Source organism: Pleurodeles waltl, chromosome 11, assembly GCF_031143425.1.
Source record: "Pleurodeles waltl isolate 20211129_DDA chromosome 11, aPleWal1.hap1.20221129, whole genome shotgun sequence".
In the NCBI taxonomy this organism is placed as follows: domain Eukaryota; kingdom Metazoa; phylum Chordata; class Amphibia; order Caudata; family Salamandridae; genus Pleurodeles; species Pleurodeles waltl.
Genome location: NC_090450.1, coordinates 269,332,112 through 269,355,714, shown reverse-complemented (window position 1 = coordinate 269,355,714; position 23,603 = coordinate 269,332,112). Strand labels below are relative to the sequence as shown.

The following is a 23,603-nucleotide window of genomic DNA, read 5'->3' as shown; positions in this document are numbered from 1 at the left end:
TTTCCAAATGTTCACATTGTTCCTTTTAGGCGTGGTTGTGCCACAGGCTGAGCACCCTGACAACAAATCAAGTTGAAAAATGCGTTCCCGCCTCTGAGAAAACCTCTCCAACATATAAACGCAGTCTGTGTCCGGGTGAACCGACAAGGTTTCCAGTGAAATCGCTTGTTTGAACAAGTTCACTGCTGAGCCTCGGCGCTTGTCTGCGGCGCTCGAAAAAGGTGATGGAACGTTAGAAGTATTATTCTCCTACTTGGCTTACTCCCTCATTAGCTTCCTTATCCTCGCGTGATGCTTTGGGGGCCATTTTAGAGAAGGGCAGTGGCACATCTGACGGGAACTGGGGGATGTCCAATCAGGGCCACCTGTTGATCCCACTTCTCATTTAGGGACAGGGAACTGCTGAAGCTGCGTTGGCAGAGCCTCAGTCCTATTCCAGCCTTGGGATTTCCTTGTCTGACATAAAGCTGTTAAATAGTGGCCAAATAGGCGAGTTTTCGAACGTTGTTTCTTCCTGTTCGCAATAAACAAGATAGGCACGTGGTCACAAGCATTCATAAAGAAAGTCAATAAGTCTTTCGGTGGCAACCAAACTATCTTTGTTTTGTCATCGGTTTTGCAAACCTCTATTATTGGGGATGCTGGAAGTCCTCGTCAATCTAAAAATAAACAGAATCTAAAACCAAAAACATTTTTTTTTATTCACAATGCACACTTTGCTGTAGCAGTCACGTGTACTGAGAATTACTTGAGGATGTGCTGTTTGTGAAAGAGTTGTCACTAACAATAGAGTTAGCCAATGGCTGAAGTGGGCTGACCTACTGCCCCACGTGTTCCACTGTGGTTGGTAGAAAAAAAAAATGAAAAGCACAATGACAAACCAATGTTGAAGGGGGCTGGCTGAAGGCAAGTATATTATTATTATATGATTTGAGTGAAATCGAAAGTTATTTGCAAACTCCAGGCTTAAATATGCAGAAATTGTCCCCCATGAACCAAGGCCACACAGCTGTTCAGGGAAATTTCCTTGTTTTTCAGAAAGGCCCTCCTGGGGTGGTGGTATGTTTCTGAATAGCAAAAACAATGCTGAATAGGCTCCATGACTTGGAGGCCCGCCCAACAATGTGCATTGCATTTTCACCCAAAACTTTTCCATCTTGCAAGTGGGAGCACTTCTGGATACAATTACCTGCAACACTTGGAAATTTTAAATATAGCTGCTTAGTCTCTGTTCTTGGACTGTGGGATCCAGTACTTTAAAGCTAGACAAACGAAAATAGCACCATGTAACTATAATTTCACTTTCTTTTAGGTCTGGCACTAGCCAAGACCTATAGATTTTGCTAGAATTATATGTGTAGTATACTTATTTTTAAGGGGCTTTCAACCAACTCTCTTTATCTATTGGTCTGATGATGTTGGGTCATTCACATTGTTCTTCTGTTCACTACAGCACACAGCATGAGACAATCACACTGAGTCATGGCATTTTGCCCCTTCATTCAGAGCGATCTGCACACAAATACGTCTCCATCAGTTCCAGTTGCACCTAAGACAAGGAGTGCTTTTTGAGCCCTGCATTTTTTTGCTTTTTTCATTCTTTTTAATATTAGCAAAAGTCCAGCATCTCCCCATAACGCTTCTTAGAAACCATGGCAAAACAAAGGTTCTGCCATTGCTTGTTTTCATGCGGGGGTTACAGAGCTCTTTAAAAGCTGGCTACATTTGTCAATGTTCATTTCCTGCTGAAAATGCTACTTGTTGTGTTTGCATTTGCTGCCCGAGTGCACCGGGTATGCCCGGACAAGGGTCCCGGACTCTGGATCTGGATATTCTCCAACATTGACTCCCCTGCTTTAGGACTCTAAGCAACCTAACTAATACTGGACACCGATATAAGACTGACCCAGTCTTACCTCTGGTTCCCGACTACCCCACACCTTCAGTGATTATACAGATTTCTTTAGGGAGGCGGTGTGGGCTAGCAACACTCCCAGTGCTCTCCTTTTGTGTATTTACATTTGTCAATGTTCATTTCCTGCTGAAAATGCTACTTGTTGTGTTTGCATTTGCTGCCCGAGTGCACCGGGTATGCCCGGACAAGGGTCCCGGACTCACTGTGCCACTGGATTCAAACTTGTTGGACGAGGTTGGGATACCCTGAAACCAGTCCCAGGATGCTTGCTTCTAGTCCAGGGAGGACCTGTCCTGGCAGTGTGCGCTGGACTGTTCTCATGGGGAGCAGGGTCAAGAGTGATTTGAGTATGGCTGGGTCCAAACTGGGGTGTCATGGTGGGAAAAAAACAATGGATTGGGATGCAGCCCCAGCGTTTGTCAGTGGCTGAGATTAATTTAAGCTTTCCATCCATCAACTTGTTGCTTTTGCATTTGCCGCCGTAAGTGTGCCGGGAATGCCCAGACGTGGGTCCTAGGCTCAGTGCCCCTGGATTCAAGGAAGCCTGGCTGAGGAGAGGTGATACCCCGAAACCGGTCCCCAAGATGCTTATTTCCGGTCAATGGAGGACCTCTTGGCCGGTCAGTTCAAGCTAGACTGTTCCCATGGGGAGCAGGGCCAAGACTGATTTGCATAAGGCTGAGTCCACACTGCTGTGGGATGTGGCCCAAGCGTTTGTCAGTGGCTGAGATTAATTAAAGCATTCTATCCATCAACTTGTTGTTTTTGAAAATGTTGATTTCAGCAGGGCGTTTAATTGCTGCACCTCATGCACGAGTTGGCTACGAACGGGAATATCAAATACATTTCTTACAATTCGCTACAACTGATTCTCATCTCATCACCTGAAATGGAATCCTTTCTCACGGTGATTAAGAAGCGTGTAATGTGAGGAACTAACACAATAACACAGACTCCTCTTCTAAAAAGCTCTCTAGGAATACCAACCGCACAGATTTATTATTTGTTTCAACTACAGAAGCACCAGCAACAACATTTACAACAGAAACTTTACACAGAAGCAGTAAATGCTGTATAATTTGAGGAGTGATGGGAAGAGGGTGTTGACATCAACCAAGGCTGTCCATTTACTGTATGGGTACTTGGCACTGGTGTGTGTTCCAGGATCACAAGATGACCTTTGTTGGCAATTTTGAACTCCCGGAGGGAAAGATTTATATGAATAGCTGACAATAAACGAGATGGGTACAAGTGATATCACCCCATCCATGCCTACAAGTTGCAAAGAATTAGCCATATAATGTAAGAACAAACATTCACTAGATCAGGTAATTGCTGTCATCCACAGCGGAGCGACCCGAGCAGCAGGGGGAGGGGATAAACAAGATTGCTTCAGGAAGCCGGGGAGTTGGCTACTGAACAGCCAGCTACTGACAAAATGTTGGGGCTCTTAAGGCGAGGTGGACCACAGTGCCAGACATAGGAAAGCATGTAACGTCTCCTCCAGAGTAAGTACTTCTTCCACCCGCCTCCTTCACCTGACTGAAAGGCACGCAGGGGGAATTATATTGTTTGCGTTTTAATCTTTTGCAATACAGGTAGAAGGTCTTTTCCTTCTATGGCATTAAAATGAATATTAAAATGACTATATCAATAACTCACAACTTTTTCCAATCCACTTCCGTTCTGTATCCTTAAGCAAAACACTATTAAACACACAAGAACTTGAAAGCACAAACTTAAACTTACCCCAACTTATCCACAAGGAAAAAGGGAAGCCCATATTACTAATCTACTATTTTTTGGGTTGGCAGTTTTGTGCTTCTCGCCACAAAAAACTTCAATGCCTTGCCAGGGGTAGTGAGCGCTATATAAATGGCAATTTACAATTACAATTACCTAAAGTTTCACCTCACTGAGGCAAATCCTAAAAAATACATTAACGAAGATAAACGCATTTAAGTACAGGAAAGCCTAGATAGTTCTCAATTTCTCTAAATTCAAGGTCAACATATTCCTCAGTTTAGGAATTTAAATGTCGCCCTCTTCTCAACTGCTAGTGAATACAGCACTTCCCCCTCTCCCCACCATAAACCTTCCACCACGTGGTGGAACTTACGGAGTCTATGCACCATTCACAAAAAGGTTTTGGGCTCGCCACGGAGTATGGCTAGCTAGTATGCAAGCAGTCCCGGTACAGCTGTTACTGCCGATTTATGACAGGATGCTGGCGGCTGCAACTTGTGCATGTTTGTCTCTGGGTAGGAACAGGAAAGGTTTTTCTCGGCATGTGAAGAGTTATAATAAAAGCCACGAACTTGAACTGTGCATTTAACCTCTTAGCTGTGATGCTTTTCCCACTTGAATGTGGGCCTTTTCGGATGTTTGGGACACTGTGCCATGAGCTTCAAGCTTTAGGAAAGCTATACATTCCTAAAAACTAGACAGAATCATAAATTCATCAAGTGGTCATTTGTGTAGATCGCTCATGCTGCACCCCAAAAATTGAAATAAAAAATAATGTAAAAAAAAAAAAACTGGAAAAAAGAGTAATAGCTGACAATTTTTTCATCCGTAATTTTTTGCGTCAATGGCAGAATAACAAAAGTGATATACTATTAAGTCCATCAGACCCTTCCCATTGAAGATATACCTAGTCTTTGCTTGTTGTAAATAAAACCTGTGATACTCAGAGCCAAGAATTGAGCTAGCGCTTGTAATTATTTTTCATTTTGTACTGACAGTGCCTCAATTCATTGGTAAAATCTAATGAATGGCAAGGTGTATGAAAGAAACCTATGAATTTATGAAATGTGCCCAAGAAACCGGATTTAGGAATAGTGGTGATTTGTACCGATCTAAATTTCGGGTTACCCATCCTAGCATTTGATATATTGCATTTTGGAAAATATTGTTACATTTGGAGGCCAAAAATGGAGAGAAATTCAATTGGAAATAACATATGTTGTACTATTCTGTGTTCCCACTCTTCTCTGAATATAAACAAAGAGAATGAACAAATTAGTTAATAAACTGTAGAATGCGTATACGTCACTAGCAAATTGGCAAATGAATAGGTTTTCTCTTTTGTTTTCACTGTCTTCGAAATTGTGGAAATTTGTGATAAAATTGAAGGAAAGTTATGCGTTTTTTAATTATACTTATGTTTTTTTAATACTCAATAAAATATACTACGTTAGTAATATCTCTACCTTCCTAACTTTAGACACATAAAATGCTGGACAAGCTCCATGGGGCAGTGAACCGTAAACAAGCAGATCGCAAGTGCAATAATAGCAATATAGGCATTGTCTGTCATACGGAATACCTCTGTAATGAACTCTGCATCATGTGTGTCTTCAAAAACATTGCGATCCTACTTATTTTCCTCCCCATTCATCCTCTACCCTTCCCCTTTTTCGTCTTTTCGTCCTATTGAAGCGATCTTGCACACCCAGTGATTACACATGTATGTGAATATTTTCTTTTATATGCAGATAACCCCTTTTTGGGGAACAAAAAATCTTAATAAAGAAATGTTGATAATAAAATGCTAAAAAACATTGTTGCATCTGGATATGAATACAGAAATATCACTGTTTGCTGAATCAGATACAAATTTGTCTTTGAAGTGTAAACATTAAACTGTCTAGTGGTCCGGTACCTGCTTCATGTGAGATTCCTCGTGATGTGATCTGATCTGCACCAAAATCAGGAAAAGAAAGGGTTAATTTAACGGGTTTGGCATTGACACCTATCCTGTGAGGAAAATGTTAGAAGAGAATCTCACTGTATAGCACAGTTTCATTTCATAACACAATGAGAATTGATAAGAGAGTCTCCTAATTTACCAACACCACCAAATTATCTAATGCAGAAAAATAAAATACTGCTGCGGTACTGAGAATACCAATGGAGGTCAAGCTTTGTCCAAAGTATGTTAAGAGCATCTTTTGATTGATAGGAACATGTCAAATGCTATCAAACAAACAAAGGCCCAAAAAATCAAGTTAATTTACATAGAGTAAAAACAGATGGGATAATTACTGGCAAGGTTTCACCAATCGCCGTCTTTGAAACATGAAGAACTACTCTTACCTTTTTTTCTTTGAATGAGGGCAAATTAGCTTACAGAAATACATAATCTTGTATTATCCAGCTTTTATATGGTACGCAACTGCCACTAGAGTGGCATTGTGGAACTTTAACCAGAGCGTGAGTTTAAGATGTGGGTGACTCTAGAACAACTTATGTTAGATGAGTAGGGTGAGGTGCACAAGGTCTTGCTGTGTCTTCTGGTTGTGTTGCAACAAATGTGGCACAGTTGATGGGCATTCTAACACAGCTTTATTTTACCTGTCTTTAGCTAAATCTTACACAAACTATCATTGCCATTTTAAACTTTCTTTTAAAATCAAACAACTGCTGAAAACCTATGTAATTTTTCAGTTTTGTTCTCAAGGTAAGCAACAATTTGTATCATGAAGGTGAACTCATCTTAAATGAACTGTATAGTATACACATTCAGAGTAGAGTATATTTCTTTACCTACTGTTAACTACAAACAATGGGAGCAAAATTCATATGACATTCTTTGCTCCAGCTGAGCAGAAATTAGTTCTAGACTTTAAGGGACAAGAATGTGTTGCTGATCAGGGAAGGTCAGGCTGCAGATTGTGCAGGTTTGTTACACTATTGTGCCCACACTTGGGTAAGTACCTCCAAACACATATGCATTTCTATTTTGTTCATTGTTAAGAAATGGTCTGCTGCTGGAGTTGCTTGTTACATTTGTTCATATCTTATGAATTTTCATATATGTATCTGGGTGCAAGACAGTTTAAGCAACATCTCAAAACAATCATTGGCAAAGCCAGTAGATCTGGTGTTGGCTGCCAGACTTTTGACTTTGCCAAAGTTTGTTTTCATTTGCCATTACGGTTCCAAAATGTTATTTTTGGGGAAGCTTCTGGGCACTCACCAGGATACAAAACAAACAAGCATTGGCAATGCAATGGGTCTCGTGTTTGCTCGAGTTAGACCTATTAACGTTGTAAATTCCTAACTGGACTTTTCTTGTCATTATAAATTGAAAATGAAAAGTAAAACAGTTGACATAAGCAAGCTGATTCAAAGCAAGATGGCCACCATGAGCATGAGCGTGAAGGAGAGACACAAAAGGAAAAAGAGGTTTGCTCGCAGTCAAGCGTATCGACAAAAGTGCAATTATCCATGTAGCAGGGGGGTCCATGGCTAAGGTGGTAACAAAACTGCCCCAAGGAGGGACAAACAAAGCATTTACCAATGATGATAATGGATTTTTGAAAGGCAGGCCCATGAACGAGTGATAGTGAGGGGCGTGCGGTGTACGTGGTTAAAAGCCCACAAATAGATTACAACACGTCAGAGCACTTGAGCGCTCAACCTAAAAGCACAAATGTTCATTGTAGTCTCCAGCATAATGTTAAATACTTTGTGTGTGTATGTGGTCCTTGTGAAAAAACAGAATGCCATAACTCAGTGGCTAAAGCAGGCTGACACACCGCCCCATGCTCTAGAGGGTGCAATAAATATGTGACACAACAAAAGCCCAATGGCCTGAAAGCCCCTATAAGTAAAACTATTATATTAATAAAGCATTTTAGCAAAATCAAAAGGTCCTTTCTGAACCTTGACCTAAAACTCGATGCACAAAAGAGCTGGGGTGTGTATGAGAGAGAGAGAGAAAAGAGAGAGAGAGGAGAGAGAGAGAGAGAGAGAGAGAGAGAGAGAGAGAGAGAGAGAGAGAGAGAGAGAGAGAGAGAGAGAGAGAGAGAGAGAGAGAAGAGAGAGAGAAAAGAGAGAGAGAGAGAGAGAGAAAAGAGAGAGAGAGAGAGAGAGAAAAGAGAGAGAGAGAGAGAGAGAGAGAGAGAGAGAGAGAGAGAGAGAGAGAGAGAGAGAGAGAGAGAACCCCTTGGTGCCCCTGATGCAAGAGATGCTGAACCCAACCAGTGGCTTTTCAGGCACGTAGAAGCATGTAGAAAGCACAAGATTTACTGACTGATTTCTTAGGCAGCAAATAGATGAAGGATGAACTCCCTATCGCTGTAGAAAAGTTAACCACAGACCACCAGCCACATTGCACCCTACAGTTACTGGATACTCCTCGTTTGACAGCCCCCCTGCAAGTGAATTTACTTTAGGGCTTTCAACATACAATCATACAGTGCCAACCATTGATGATGTAGCAGCTGAACATGGTGCCAAATAAAACGGATTCATTTCTGCTACCTGTTGACCACACAAAAAGTGACAAAGATTAAGACATAATGCATCTACTACACTGCCATGTAAAGTGATGTGGTAAGTGCCAAAAAGCAGAAATGTGCCATGACAAATTAGATACACGTTGCCACACATTTAAATACCCGCAGGGATTGCAGCATGCAGACATTTACACATGGAGAAATTTATTCGTACCTTATGCTTTTTCGACACCCCAAAAAACTAAGACCTCAAAAAATAACACCAACGAAAAGTAGGCAGTAAATCTGTAAAACATGATTAATAGACATGTCAGGGCACCGTCCTCTTGGAAGAAACCACTGAATACACCTGAAATCACTATTATTGATAACTTCAAGTGTGACTCCTACAACGAGTACACATACTTTAGCCTGCGTCCCCCTGACTTTCACTCTTCAGTCAGTAGAAATAAAAACAGCAGTGCATGAGTTAGCGAAGTTGTACACTGATTATTGAATTCTTTTGCCTTTGCCAGAGCAGAAAACTTTATATATATATATATATAAATATATATATATATATATATATATATATATATATATATATATATATATGGAAAATGTCACTTACCCAGTGTACATCTGTTCGTGGCATGAGTCGCTGCAGATTCACATGCTGTGCACAGTCCGCCGTCTGGTGTTGGGCTCGGAGTGTTACAAGTTGTTTTTCTTCGAAGAAGTCTTTTCGAGTCACGAGACCGAGGGACTCCTCCCACTTCGATTCCATTGCGCATGGGCGTCGACTCCATCTTAGATTGTTTTCCCCGCAGAGGGTGAGGTAGGAGTTGTGTATGTTAGTAATAGTGCCCATGCAATGGAATGAATACGTATGTACATAATAAAGGTTAAAGTAATATATTTACAAATGTACAAATGTTGAAGATCTACTTCTAAACGGCTACAGGCTCCCGGGGAGGCGGGTGGGCGCATGTGAATCTGCAGCGACTCATGCCACGAACAGATGTACACTGGGTAAGTGACATTTTCCGTTCAATGGCATGTGTAGCTGCAGATACACATGCTGTGCACTGACTAGTAAGCAGTTATCTCCCTAAAAGCGGTGGTTCAGCCTGTAGGAGTTGAAGTAGTTTGAAATAATGTTCTTAGTACAGCCTGACCTACTGTGGCTTGTTGTGCAGTTAACACATCTACACAGTAGTGTTTGGTAAATGTATGAGGCGTAGACCATGTTGCTGCCTTACATATTTCGTTCATTGGAATATTTCCTAGAAAGGCCATGGTAGCCCCTTTCTTTCTGGTTGAGTGTGCCTTTGGTGTAATAGGCAGCTCTCTCTTTGCTTTAAGATAGTAGGTTTGAATACACTTAACTATCCACCTAGCAATGCCTTGTTTTGAAATTGGATTTCCTGTATGAGGTTTTTGAAAGGCAATAAATAGTTGTTTTGTTTTTCTAATTAGTTTCGTTCTGTTAATGTAGTACATTAGTGCTCTTTTGATGTCTAATGTATGTAGTGCTCTTTCAGCTACAGAATCTGGTTGTGGGAAGAACACTGGTAATTCTACTGTTTGATTTAAGTGGAACGGTGAGATAACCTTTGGTAAAAATTTAGGATTTGTTCTTAGAACTACTTTATTTTTATGTATCTGAATAAATGGTTCTTGTATGGTAAATGCTTGAATCTCGCTCACTCTTCTTAGAGATGTGATGGCAATCAAAAATGCAACTTTCCACGTTAAGTATTGCATTTCACAAGAATGCATGGGCTCGAAAGGTGGACCCATGAGTCTTGTTAAGACAATGTTGAGGTTCCATGAAGGAACAGGTGGTGTTCTTGGTGGTATGATTCTTTTTAAGCCTTCCATAAACGCTTTAATGACTGGTATTCTAAATAGTGAAGTTGAATGAGTAATTTGTAGGTAAGCTGATATTGCGGTGAGATGTATTTTTATGGAAGAGAAAGCTAGATTTGATTTTTGCAAATGTAGTAAATATCCTACTATATCCTTTGGAGATGCGTGTAATGGCTGAATTTGATTATTCTGGCAGTAATACACAAATCTTTTCCACTTGTTTGCAAAGCAGTGTCTAGTGGTAGGTTTCCTAGCTTGTTTTATGACCTCCATACATTCTTGTGTGAGGTGCAAGTGTCCGAATTCTAGGATTTCAGGAGCCAAATTGCTAGATTCAAAGATGCTGGATTTGGATGTCTGATCTGTTGTTTGTGTTGTGTTAACAGATCTGGTTTGTTGGGTAGTTTGACATGAGGTACTACTGACACGTCTAGTAGTGTCGTGTACCAAGGTTGCCTCGCCCATGTTGGTGCTATTAGTATGAGTTTGAGTTTGTTTTGACTCAACCTGTTTACTACATATGGAATGAGAGGGAGAGGGGGAAAAGCGTATGCAAAGATCCCTGACCAGTTCATCCATAGAGCATTGCCTTGGGATTGATCTTGTGGGTACCTGGATGCGAAGTTTTGGCATTTTGAGTTTTCCTTTGTTGCAAATAGATCTATTTGAGGCGTTCCCCAAATTTGAAAGTAATTGTTTAGTATTTGGGGGTGAATTTCCCATTCGTGGGTTTGTTGATGATCTCGAGAGAGATTGTCTGCCAACTGGTTCTGAATCCCTGGAATAAATTGTGCTATTAGGCGAATGTGGTTGTGAATCGCCCAATGCCATATTTTCTGTGTTAGGAGGCACAACTGTGTTGAGTGTGTCCCTCCTTGTTTGTTTAGATAATACATTGTTGTCATGTTGTCTGTTTTGACAAGAATGTATTTTTGGGTTATTATGGGTTGAAATGCTTTCAGCGCTAGAAATACTGCTAACATTTCCAAGTGATTTATGTGAAACTGTCTCTGATGTATGTCCCATTGTCCTTGGATGCTGTGTTGATTGAGGTGTGCACCCCACCCTGCCATGGAAGCATCTGTTGTTATGACGTATTGTGGCACTGGGTCTTGGAATGGCCGCCCTCGGTTTAAATTTGTACTGTTCCACCATAGAAGCGAGATGTATGTTTGGCGGTCTATTAACACCAGATCTAGAAGTTGACCCTGTGCTTGTGACCATTGTGATGCTAGGCACTGTTGTAAGGGTCGCATGTGCAATCTTGCGTTTGGGACAATGGCTATGCATGAAGACATCATGCCTAGTAGTTTCATTAGCATTCTGACTTGTATCTTTTGCGTTGGATACATGGCCTGTATTACTTTGTGAAATGTTTGAACCCGTTGTGGACTTGGAGTGGCAATCTCTTTTGTTGTGTTGATTGTCGCTCCTAAGTATTGCTGCGTTTGACACGGCAAAAGGTGTGACTTTGCGTAGTTGATGGAGAAACCTAGCCTGTGAAGGGTTTGTATGACATATTTTGTGTGCTGTGAACACTGTTTTAGCGTGTTGGTTTTGATTAACCAGTCGTCTAAGTACGGGAACACATGTATTTGCTGCCTTCTGATATGTGCAGCTACTACTGCCAGGCATTTTGTAAAAACTCTTGGCGCAGTTGTTATTCCGAATGGCAACACTTTGAATTGGTAATGTATTCCTTGAAATACGAACCTTAGGTATTTCCTGTGTGAAGGATGTATTGGTATATGGAAATACGCATCTTTTAGATCTAATGTTGTCATGTAGTCTTGCTGTTTGAGCAGTGGGATTACGTCTTGTAATGTGACCATGTGAAAGTGGTCTGATTTTATGTAGGTATTTAGTGTTCTGAGATCTAGTATTGGTCTCAGAGTTTTGTCCTTTTTGGGTATTAGAAAGTACAGTGAGTAAACTCCTGTGTTTTTTTGTTGAATTGGTACTAATTCTATTGCGTCCTTTTGTAGCAATGCTTGAACTTCTAGTCCTAGAAGATCTATATGTTGTTTTGACATATTGTGTGTTTTCGGTGGGACGTTTGGAGGGAATTGGCGAAATTCTATGCAATAACCATGCTGGATAATTGCTAAGACCCAAGTGTCTGTTGTTATTTCCTCCCAAAGTTTGTAAAATTGGCTTAGTCTTCCCCCCACAGGTGTTATGTGATGGGGTTGTGTGACTTGTGAGTCACTGCTTATTTTGAGGGGTTTTGGGGCCTTGGAATTTTCCTCTATTTTGTGGGAATTGGCCCCCTCTAAATTGCCCCCGAAAACCTCCCCTCTGATATGGACCCTGGTAGGCAGGCCTTGTTTGTGAGGTTGTGGTTTCTGTGGGTTGACCTCGAAACCCTCCCCTAAAAGGTGTTTTCCGAAATGTGCCTCTGCTCTGCGGGGAGTAGAGTGCGCCCATGGCTTTGGCTGTATCGGTGTCCTTTTTGAGTTTTTCGATGGCAGTGTCTACCTCCGGCCCAATCAATTGCTGTTCATTAAACGGCATATTGAGCACAGCCTGCTGGATTTCCGGTTTGAACCCAGAAGTGCGCAGCCATGCGTGCCTTCGTATTGTGACTGCAGTGTTTATTGTCCTTGCAGCTGTATCTGCTGCATCCATGGAAGACCGTATCTGATTATTTGAGATATTTTATCCCTCTTCCACCACCTGTTGCGCTCTTTTTTGGAACTCCTTGGGTAAGTGTTCGATGAAATGTTGCATTTCATTCCAATGAGCCCTGTCGTATCTTGCCAAAAGTGCTTGTGAATTTGCAATACGCCACTGATTTGCTGCTTGTGCTGCAACCCTTTTTCCCGCAGCATCAAATTTGCGGCTCTCCTTGTCTGGAGGTGGTGCGTCGCCTGAGGTATGAGAGTTGGCTCTTTTACGAGCTGCCCCCACAACTACTGAGTCTGGTGTTAGTTGTGTTGTAATATATATTGGATCTGTGGGCGGTGGCTTATATTTTTTCTCCACCCTTGGAGTTATGGCTCTGCCTTTAACTGGATCCTGAAAAATTGGTTTTGAATGTCTTAGCATTCCTGGGAGCATGGGAAGGCATTGATACTGGCTATGGGTGGAGGATAGGGTGTTAAAGAGAAAGTCATCCTCAATTGGTTCCGAATGTAAGGAGACATTGTGAAACTCGGCTGCCCTTGCGACCACCTGTGTATAGGATGTACTGTCCTCAGGTGGTGACGGTTTTGTAGGATAAGAGTCTGGGCTATTGTCAGACACTGGAGCATCGTAGAGGTCCCATGCATCGGGATCATCCTGACTCATTGTGGTATGAGCTGGTGAGTGCATCAGTGGTGGAGTTGTTGCTGGTGATGCATGTATTGATGGTGGTGGAGACGGTGGTGGGGTTGTTTTCCTTGCCACCTTTGCCTGTGGTTGCTTGTCCTTTTGTTGAAAGGCAAGTTTCCTTTTTATTTTGATTGGGGGAAGAGTGGTTATCTTCCCTGTGTCCTCATGAATATGAAGCCTTCTTTGTGTGTAGTCAGGCTCTACAGCTTGAAGCTCCTCTCCAAATCTATGTAATTGGGAGGTTAATCCTTGTTCCTCTGTAGAGGAACTAGTTTTCGGCTCCGAGGCTGGCTGTTTCGGAACCGAAACCTTTTCGGAAGTCTTTTTAGGCTCCGAAGAAACCTTCTTTGTTTTCGGCGTGGTGTCTCGGTGCCGAAATTCTTCGGTGCCGCTGTCTCTGTGCCGAAGTTTCTCGGAGTCGCTGTCTCGGCTCTGAGGTTGCTGTGTGGCGGTATCTCGACCGGAGTCGGATGACTTTGACACCAGCATGCCCTTTTTCGGTGTCTTGGATGGGTCACCTATTTTTCGGGTTAAGCCATGGCCTGTTGGCGGTGGCGTCCCCTGGGCTTTTGTAGACTTCTCGTGAGTCTTGATTTTCGACGTCTTACTCACGGTTTTGGTTGTTTCTTTGGCGTCGAGTTCTTCCGAATCCGACTCGCGGACGTAGAAAGCTTCTTCTTCCTCCTCGAAACGATCTTGACCTGTCGGCGTGGACGCCATTTGTAGTCTCCTGGCTCTTCGGTCTCTCAGCGTCTTCCTCGACCGAAACGCTCGACAGGCTTCACAAGTATCCTCCTTGTGCTCGGGGGACAAGCACAAGTTACAGACCAGATGGTGAACCGTATACGGATACTTGTGATGGCATTTTGGGCAGAAGCGGAATGGGGTCCGTTCCATGAGCCTAGAAGTCGCACGTAGCTGGGCCGACCAGGCCCCGACGGGGGATCGAAAAAACCCCGAAGGGCCACCGGAGCTCTTCAAAATTCGGTGTCGATTTGTTCTAACTAACCCGATACCGAACGCAAACAATACCGATATTTTTTTTCCGAGATTCTAACTAACTTTCCGAACCGAAACACGGAGCGAAAAGGAACACATCCGAACCCGATGGCGGAAAAAAAACAATCTAAGATGGACTCGACGCCCATGTGCAATGGAATCGAAGTGGGAGGAGTCCCTCGGTCTCGTGACTCGAAAAGACTTCTTCGAAGAAAAACAACTTGTAACACTCCGAGCCCAACACCAGACGGCGGACTATGCACAGCATGTGTATCTGCAGCTACACATGCCATCGAACATATATATACAGGGAGTGCAGAATTATTAGGCAAATGAGTATTTTGACCACATCATCCTCTTTATGCATGTTGTCTTACTCCAAGCTGTATAGGCTCGAAAGCCTACTACCAATTAAGCATATTAGGTGATGTGCATCTCTGTAATGAGAAGGGGTGTGGTCTAATGACATCAACACCCTATATCAGGTGTGCATAATTATTAGGCAACTTCCTTTCCTTTGGCAAAATGGGTCAAAAGAAGGACTTGACAGGCTCAGAAAAGTCAAAAATAGTGAGATATCTTGCAGAGGGATGCAGCACTCTTAAAATTGCAAAGCTTCTGAAGCGTGATCATCGAACAATCAAGCGTTTCATTCAAAATAGTCAACAGGGTCGCAAGAAGCGTGTGGAAAAACCAAGGCACAAAATAACTGCCCATGAACTGAGAAAAGTCAAGCGTGCAGCTGCCACGATGCCACTTGCCACCAGTTTGGCCATATTTCAGAGCTGCAACATCACTGGAGTGCCCAAAAGCACAAGGTGTGCAATACTCAGAGACATGGCCGAGGTAAGAAAGGCTGAAAGACGACCACCACTGAACAAGACACACAAGCTGAAACGTCAAGACTGGGCCAAGAAATATCTCAAGACTGATTTTTCTAAGGTTTTATGGACTGATGAAATGAGAGTGAGTCTTGATGGGCCAGATGGATGGGCCCGTGGCTGGATTGGTAAAGGGCAGAGAGCTCCAGTCCGACTCAGACGCCAGCAAGGTGGAGGTGGAGTACTGGTTTGGGCTGGTATCATCAAAGATGAGCTTGTGGGGCCTTTTCGGGTTGAGGATGGAGTCAAGCTCAACTCCCAGTCCTACTGCCAGTTCCTGGAAGACACCTTCTTCAAGCAGTGGTACAGGAAGAAGTCTGCATCCTTCAAGAAAAACATGATTTTCATGCAGGACAATGCTCCATCACACGCGTCCAAGTACTCCACAGCGTGGCTGGCAAGAAAGGGTATAAAAGAAGGAAATCTAATGACATGGCCTCCTTGTTCACCTGATCTGAACCCCATTGAGAACCTGTGGTCCATCATCAAATGTGAGATTTACAAGGAGGGAAAACAGTACACCTCTCTGAACAGTGTCTGGGAGGCTGTGGTTGCTGCTGCACGCAATGTTGATGGTGAACAGATCAAAACACTGACAGAATCCATGGATGGCAGGCTTTTGAGTGTCCTTGCAAAGAAAGGTGGCTATATTGGTCACTGATTTGTTTTTGTTTTGTTTTTGAATGTCAGAAATGTATATTTGTGAATGTTGAGATGTTATATTGGTTTCACTGGTAATGATAAATAATTGAAATGGGTATATATTTTTTTTTGTTAAGTTGCCTAATAATTATGCACAGTGATAGTCACCTGCACACACAGATATCCCCCTAACATAGCTAAAACTAAAAACAAACTAAAAACTACTTCCAAAAATATTCAGTTTTGATATTAATGAGTTTTTTGGGTTCATTGAGAACATGGTTGTTGTTCAATAATAAAATTAATCCTCAAAAATACAACTTGCCTAATAATTCTGCACTCCCTGTATATATGTATATATATATATATATAGCTTTAGGTGAGCTCCTAAATAGGGTAACGTTTTTCCATATCAGGGTATACCTGTATTTTTAGCGACAAGAGCTCTAAATGAGCACGACAGTGAGGGGAAAAAAAGTATAAAACTCAAGGGAAATCCTATTCTAAACCTGCTTCTGGCGGTGTAATTGGCAAGTTAATTTTGTGAACTGATTGGGCACTGCTTGGCAACAGATGCCCCTAACAAGCTGCACCCTTCCTGATAATGTCAGTATTGTCTGGAAGCATTTAGATATTAATAGTTGCAGTTTTCCTTTTATTTGCCATTGGCTTTGTATACAATCAATTTAGAGGGTTGGCATGCACACTGCGCGGCAGATTTAAGAAAAGTGGTGCTGCATTAAAATGCAGCTCCACTGTTTTTGCCCCCCCTAGCGCCCCCTAACGCCACCATGTGTGCGCTGTATTTAAGATACGGTGCACCATGGAAGTAGTTAGGGATCTAGCATCAACATTTCTTACACTAGTTTGGCGCTTTGCAGGATTAGCATCAACAATTTTGACTCCAATCCTTCAAAGCACATACAGGCCCATTATAAATAATGGTGTGCCTCCATTTAACAACTACTCTGTGCAAGAATCTTTTAGATTTCTTAGCGCAATTTTTTTGGTCCCCCTAACTGGGAAATTACCCCTTGCATACATTGGGGGTCACTCTGACCCTGGACGACCGCGGAAGCACCGCCAACAGGCTGGCGGTGCTTCCATGGGCATTCTGACCGCGGCGGTACAGCCGCGGTCAGAAACGGGAAACCGGCGGTGTCCCGCCGGTTTCCCGCCGGTTTCCCGCTGCCCCTGGGAATCCTCCACGGCGGCGCTGCAAGCAGCGCCGCCATGGGGATTCCGACCCCCTTCCCGCCAGCCTGGTTCTGGTGGTTTCCACCGCCAGAACCTGGCTGGCGGGAACAGGTGTTGTGTGGCCCCTGGGGGCCCCTGCAGTGCCCATGCCATTGGCATGGGCACTGCAGGGGCCCCCTAACAGGGCCCCACATAGATTTTCAGTGTCTGCGTGGCAGACACTGAAAATCGCGACGGGTGCAACTGCACCCGTCGCACCCCTTCCACTCCGCCGGCTCCATTCAGAGCCGGCATCCTCGTGGAAGGGGGTTTCCCGCTGGGCGGGCGGGCGGCCTTCTGGCGGTTGCCCGCCAGCCCAGCGGGAAACTCAGAATGACCGCTGCGGTCTTTCGACCGCGGTACGGTCTTTCGACCGCGGTACGGTCTTCTGGTGGTTCCCGCCAGGCCGGCGGCATCCGCCACCGGCGGGGGTCAGAATGACCCCCATTATGCCTGGTGCAGGCATAATGTGACGCAAGGGGTTACAAAGTGGCGCAGTGCATGCCGTACGACACTTTGTAAATATGGCATGTCAATTTTGACCTCATTGGGCCACATTAGCATAACAAAATTACGCTAATGTGGCGCAAGGAGGCGCTAGACCCTCCTAAATCTGGACCTATATTCTGTGTTTAGTGGAAGAATTATTTGGAAAACTAGGTGGGCTATGAGCACAGTGAGATAAAGCTAATGATAATAGTGAAATCCTAAAACAAAGTTTTTTTTTTATCATGCTTAAAAAAAACGTATCATATCTAAATGGGGGGATGGCATGGCTTAGTGAAAATATGAAGAGAACAAAAAATTATCCAGAGGTATGAAGCTACTTATTCTTTATTATTGTGCACATAGAAACATAGCAAAGCTAAGTAGAGACATTTTGAAGATGATATAGAGGCATTAGGTATATATGAACAGGTAAAAAAAGAATTCAGAAACTTTTAAGAGGATATCAAACACAAAAGGCAAAAAATGTATGATTTGATTAAACCAAAGGAAAATTCCTATAACAAGACATCAATGGTGGCTTCTAACATTAGTGAGAGCTCTGAGACACAGCATATTAAAGTGGCAGGGAAGAAAAGGGTGCCACCACATCTGTGGCTTCCCCTGTTTTCTTTTTTCTAAGGAAAGTACAGAAAGAATAGGAGAGGAAAAGGCTGGTTAGGATCAGGATGGAGAATGACACTTAGTAGAAATCAGTTCCTGGTCATGGAGAAGAATTAGAGTGAGAATATTGATGCAGATGCAGGAGATTATGTAGTGGGGGCCTGCTTAGAGACTCCATTTTTAAACACACTTTGAACAAGTTACTTACCTTTGGTAACGCCTTATCTAGTAAAGCCTATTTCTAGTTGCAGATTCAGTGCCTTAGAATTTCCCCAGGTGTCAGGCTGGATCTAGAAGATTTTTCGTAAGCAGTACCCCTGCGCACCAGTAGAGGGCATCGATCGGCTCCGCATACGTCATCGGTGTCATTCGCGCCAAAAATGCTATCCGTGCCACCCAGGTGTGCCGTTGTCAGTTTCTTTTCACGACTTTCCATGCCAGAAGCACTGAGCCATGAAGAACACTGCCCACTGATGTGGAAAACTAAGGCCTGAAAGGCCTGTCTCTAGAATTAGTACGCAGAGCAGGAGGATGAGTGGGTCGGTAAGGAATCTGCCACTAAATATAGTCTCTACCAGATAAGGCGTTGCTGAAGGTAAGTAGTTTTGTTCATCTGACAGAGACTTCTAGTGGCAGATTCCTTACTTCAGAATAGATTCCAAAGCAATACCATCCCCGGAGGTGGGTGTGCAGACCATTTTCAAAAAAAGAAGTCATGCAGGACTGAAGAGGCAAAGTGCCCATCCATATCGACTTGACTGTCCAGGCAGTAGTGCTTTGTGAGTGTGTGTAAAGAGGCCCACGTTGCTGCCTGGCAGATATCCATGACCGGAACTCTGCAGTTAATGCAGTGGTCGTAGCTTTAGCTTTGGTGGAATGAGCAAGCAAGTCCTCAGGAGGCTGCAGTGTGGCCAGTGTGTAGCAGATATTAATGAAAAGTACAACTCATCTTCAGATGGTCTGCTCCTGCACGGCCCAACCCTTCTTCGCTCCAACATACCCCACGAAGAATTGGCCATCCACCCAGACTTCTTTAGTTCGATCAAGGTGGAACAACACTTTTTTGGGTGGAGTCGCTGGATGTGGAGGAGCATAAAAAGTAGTCAGGTTGATGGATTGGTCTACATGAAATGGAGTGACGACTTTTAGAAGAAAGGAGGCTTTTGAGGGAAAAACCAGTTTGTCAGGAAGGATGGGGAGGTAAAGAGACTTGTATGACAAGGCCTCAAGCTCACTCACTATTCGGGAAGATTTAATTGCCATGAGGAGGGCTATTTTGATTATCAGCCTGAGGGGACAAATATGGAGAGGATCGAAAAGAGCATACATCAAGAAAGTTAGTACAAGATTAAGGTCCCACTAAGGCATTATAAATGGGGAGGGAAGAAAGAGATGTACAAAACCCTTTTGGGGACTGGAAAAGGGATGGCTTTTCAGGCAACCGCAAAAAGGAAGAGATAGAAGAAAGGCAGCCCTTGAGAGTGCAGAGCACAGAGCCCTGCTGGGCAAGGGAGAGTAAGAAAAGGAGAACCTGAGTAAGAGGGACTGAAAGGGGATGAACTTGTTTTTCTGCACACCACGCCACCATTTTTCTCCATCAGCATGCGTACATCTTAGTGGAGGGCCACATGGCCACAAAGATGACATTACAAACTTTGGGGGGGAAGGTCAAAAGATGTTAACTGCAGCCACACTAGCCTCCCCTGGATGGAGGGTAGAAAGGTTTTCAATGGCAGCAGGATCACTCGGAGCTCCAGCAAGTTGACATGGAGTTTGGATTCCGCCAGAGACCAGAGTCCCTGATCGCCACCTCTCCCAGATTGCCACCCCATCTCAGGAGTGACACATCCATCACTACTGTGAGATCTGGTTGGGGAAGGGAGTGGGCTCTGCCAGGGACTTAATCGCAGTTTGTTAGTCACCACTGCAGGTCTTTCGCAGTTCCTTCCAAGATCTGGACCATTTCAGAGAGATTCCCCTTACGCTGCCCCAATGGAACTGCAGGTCCCACTGCAGAGCCTGCATATGCCATCAAGTAAGTGTTACCAGCAGGATGCAGGAGGCCATGAGTCCCAACAGCATCAGAGTCTGTCTCACTGAAGTCCAGGATAGAGGCTGAAACATTGGTATTATAGCCTAAATATCCTTAAATCGTCGTTCAGGAGGATAAGTCCAAAAGTGCACTATGTCCAGAACAGCTCTGATGAAAGGGAGCATATAAGAGGGACTTCAGTGTGACTTTGACATATTTATAATAAACCCCAGCAAATGCAGGAGATCCGCCATAGTCTGAAGGTGGGAGACAACAGCCTGGGGAGAGTGGGCCGTTAACAGCCAGTTGTCGAGATAGGGGAAGACGGATTCCCTTGATCTCCACAGATGAGCTCCAACCACTGTCATCATCTTGGTGAACACCCGAGGGAGACTGGTAAGGCCAAAAGGGAGAATGGCAAACTGAAAACGCTCCTGGCCCACCATGAATCACAGGTAATGCCTGTGAGCAGGCAGGACGGGAATGTTGAAATATGCGCCCTGCATGTCCAAAGCTACCATTCAGTCTCCCGGATCCAGGGCAGGCAGGACCTGAGCTAAAATTAGCATTTTTAACTTCTCCTTCTTGAGGAAATAGTTGAGGGGCAGTAGGGCTAGGACAGGATGACGGCCTCCGTTCTTTTTCAGGACCAGAAAGTAGCAGGCATAACAATCACAACCTACCTCTGGCGTCAAGCACCCTCTCTATGGCTCTCTTGACCAAGAGTGCCATGACTTCCTGGCGGAGAAGGGAGATCTAATCCTTCAATAATCTGTTGTTGGATGGTAGCTTTGGGGAAGGCGGGGTCATAAAGAGGAATAAGTAGTCCCCATGGACGATCTGCAAAACTCATGTGTCTGAGTTAAGGACTGCCAGTTGAGGTAGGTGATGGAAAATCCTGTCACCAACTGGATGTCCATGATAGCAAATATCTACATTTGGGGTCGAAACATCAACATGATTTTGAATGTGGATTAAAAACTGTAAAGAAATTTTATGTGACTTCAGGGCTTCCTGGATTGACAGAGCCGTTGGAAGTCCATATTGTTCTTAAACCACCTTCTGTACATATTGTATATATCACCTTCACTTCTCTGCACAATATTCACCTTCACTGTGTTTTTCAAATTAGGAGCACCTATCAACACAAGTATAATCTTTTTTCTGTGATAAAATGTAATGAAGAAACATAACAAAAGCAATAAATCACTATTGATTTTACATAGATTGTATATTTATAATTATTTATTGATTAAATTACCATGGAAGTCTAGGTGTACTTCCCCCTTGCTCTGACCATTAATTTACTTGCATCTCTCTCATGGGCAACAGCCTGACAGAGGCTGCACCTGTGCAACCGTGCCTCACAGAGTGTGGGAATAATGGCCCAAAACACATACGGTGTTCAAGGACTGTAAAGCCAGGCTGGTGGAAGATAACATCTTCCCAAAGTGTCCAGCCTCTTGGTATCCGTCCATACCACCACTGCAAAAGAAGCTCCCTCCTTCATAGCCACGGTAGGAGGGACAAAGCATACTAGTATCTGGAAAAGAATCCAGTCCACTGGCTTCAGCAAGTTTCTCACATCAGTTCATATTGGGATCTTCATAGGGCTGGTATTCTTTAGGGCCCAGTGACCACCCCAAATTCTAGCCGATAGGAATAGGGCTCAGGTTCTGAACTGGAAGGCACGGCTCCAGACAGCGCCAGAAATGGTGTAGACCAATACGCCTCCAGCTCTGTATGAGAATCGGGGATCCGAACGGGGTGGCACCAGGAGAATCGGGACGGACACTGGGGAAACTCGAGATGGTATGATGGCTGTCAGTCTGGATCAAGGAAAGGATCCTTATGGCCCAATGCAGCTGAGACCCTAGCTGCAGGCATAGAACCAGAAGGGGCCATGCCGACTCCTTGGGGCCCAAAGGAGCACAAGGTGTCGGCCAACCTAAATACGAGGCACACTCTTTCAAATGAGCGGGGGTTGCTCCAGCTGTGGGAAACTCAGGGAGGTGTGGAGTTGGCCCAGGTGCAGGTGCAACTGCGGAGCCTGGCAGTGGATGCTGATGCTCCCTTATCTAGTTGGCCAACAGACGAGGAGAAGTCTGAGACCTCTTTGACTTTTTTATCTTCTTGTGTTGGAAGGACTTGGAGTGAGACATTGACCTCAGACTCCGCAACTGCTCCTGGGAACCTCCCCTCGACTGAGACCTTGAACATCGCAGCATTACATATTGGGCAACTATGAAATCGAGGGACCGCTCCCTCAAGGCCTTCTGATTCATGGTGTGGCAGTTAAAACACAACTTCAGATCGTAGTCACGCTTGGGGGATCATAGGCAAACAAGTCAGTGACAGGAGCCCCAGGGCTTAAAGCTTGACTTCATGGATGACATCCCTGCCACAATAGGAGGAAAACCTCAAAAAGAATTTGACAAAATATTGAAAAAAAGCCCAGTTGAAAAGTGACTGAGATGGTAGCTGTCTGGCACGGAGAGAAAAGAACTGACATCAGCTTGCCTGGGTGGCTCCTACATAGGTGCCACGGAGGTAATTTCTGGGGCGAACGATGCCGATGATGCATGTGGAACCAATCAATGCCACCTACCGGCTCGAAGGGGTGCTGCTCATGAAAATCTTTCAGGTCCAGTCTGTCACTTGGGAAAATTCTAAGGTAAGGAATCTGCAGCTGGAAGTCTCTATCAGATTTTAAATTAGCATTTATTTTATGTTGGTAAACTTTTGCATGGCGTCTCGTTTATGTGATAATGTACTGAGAAATCATTGTACATGTTGCTCCTTCTTACTAAGCCATCTAATATGTACAATCCGTCCAAGGCTGAGCACACAGAACATGATGTCTGAACATTCCGATTGTCCGTGGAGACAGCTCCATGTTTATAGACACACCACAGTGTCAGGTTGCATCTCTGACAGTGTGACACGGAGAGTGCTTATATTATAAAAAACGTCTCTTCGCGATATGCACCCAAGGAGCACTTCTGCTGGGCTTATCCTGAAACTTTGCATGCATACAGTGCCAGAGGTGCAGCTCGGATGACTCTGATGTTGAATTTGAATCTGAGCTCTCCCTTTCCCTGGACCAATAGCCACACTACACCAGACTGTCTGCCTGGTGTCCTGGTCCATCTCACCCAAGTATGGAGGTAGGAGCTCTCCCAATAGATCCGGCTGTGGGCGCTCCAACCATGCTCTCAGCAGTGTATGTAGGTACAGATACTAACACAATCACAGAACCATGGTTGAACAGTTTCTTTTTCACCATTTCTGTAATGCTGGTTACCATGCTCTGTCTTGTTTGCCTAAAAATCGCAGTTCTTGTTTTTTATGCAAGAATAAGACTATTGCAATAAATG

The 23,603-nt window shown here is 43.9% G+C and overlaps 1 protein-coding gene across 5 annotated transcripts in view; it reads right to left on the bottom strand.

The window, feature by feature from the left end:
• The window catches only part of PPP2R3A (protein phosphatase 2 regulatory subunit B''alpha), a 1,031,009-nt gene that overhangs the window by 909,493 nt on the left and 97,913 nt on the right, over positions 1 to 23,603 (bottom strand). Inside the window, exon 1 of one of the 5 annotated variants that reach the window (XM_069213532.1) lies at positions 5,580 to 5,606. The exons of the other annotated variants lie outside the window; for them this stretch is intronic. The gene's annotated coding sequence lies outside the window, so the exon portion shown is untranslated. Of the gene's footprint in view, positions 1 to 5,579; positions 5,607 to 23,603 lie in introns of those variants that run through there. 5 annotated transcript variants of the gene reach the window in all.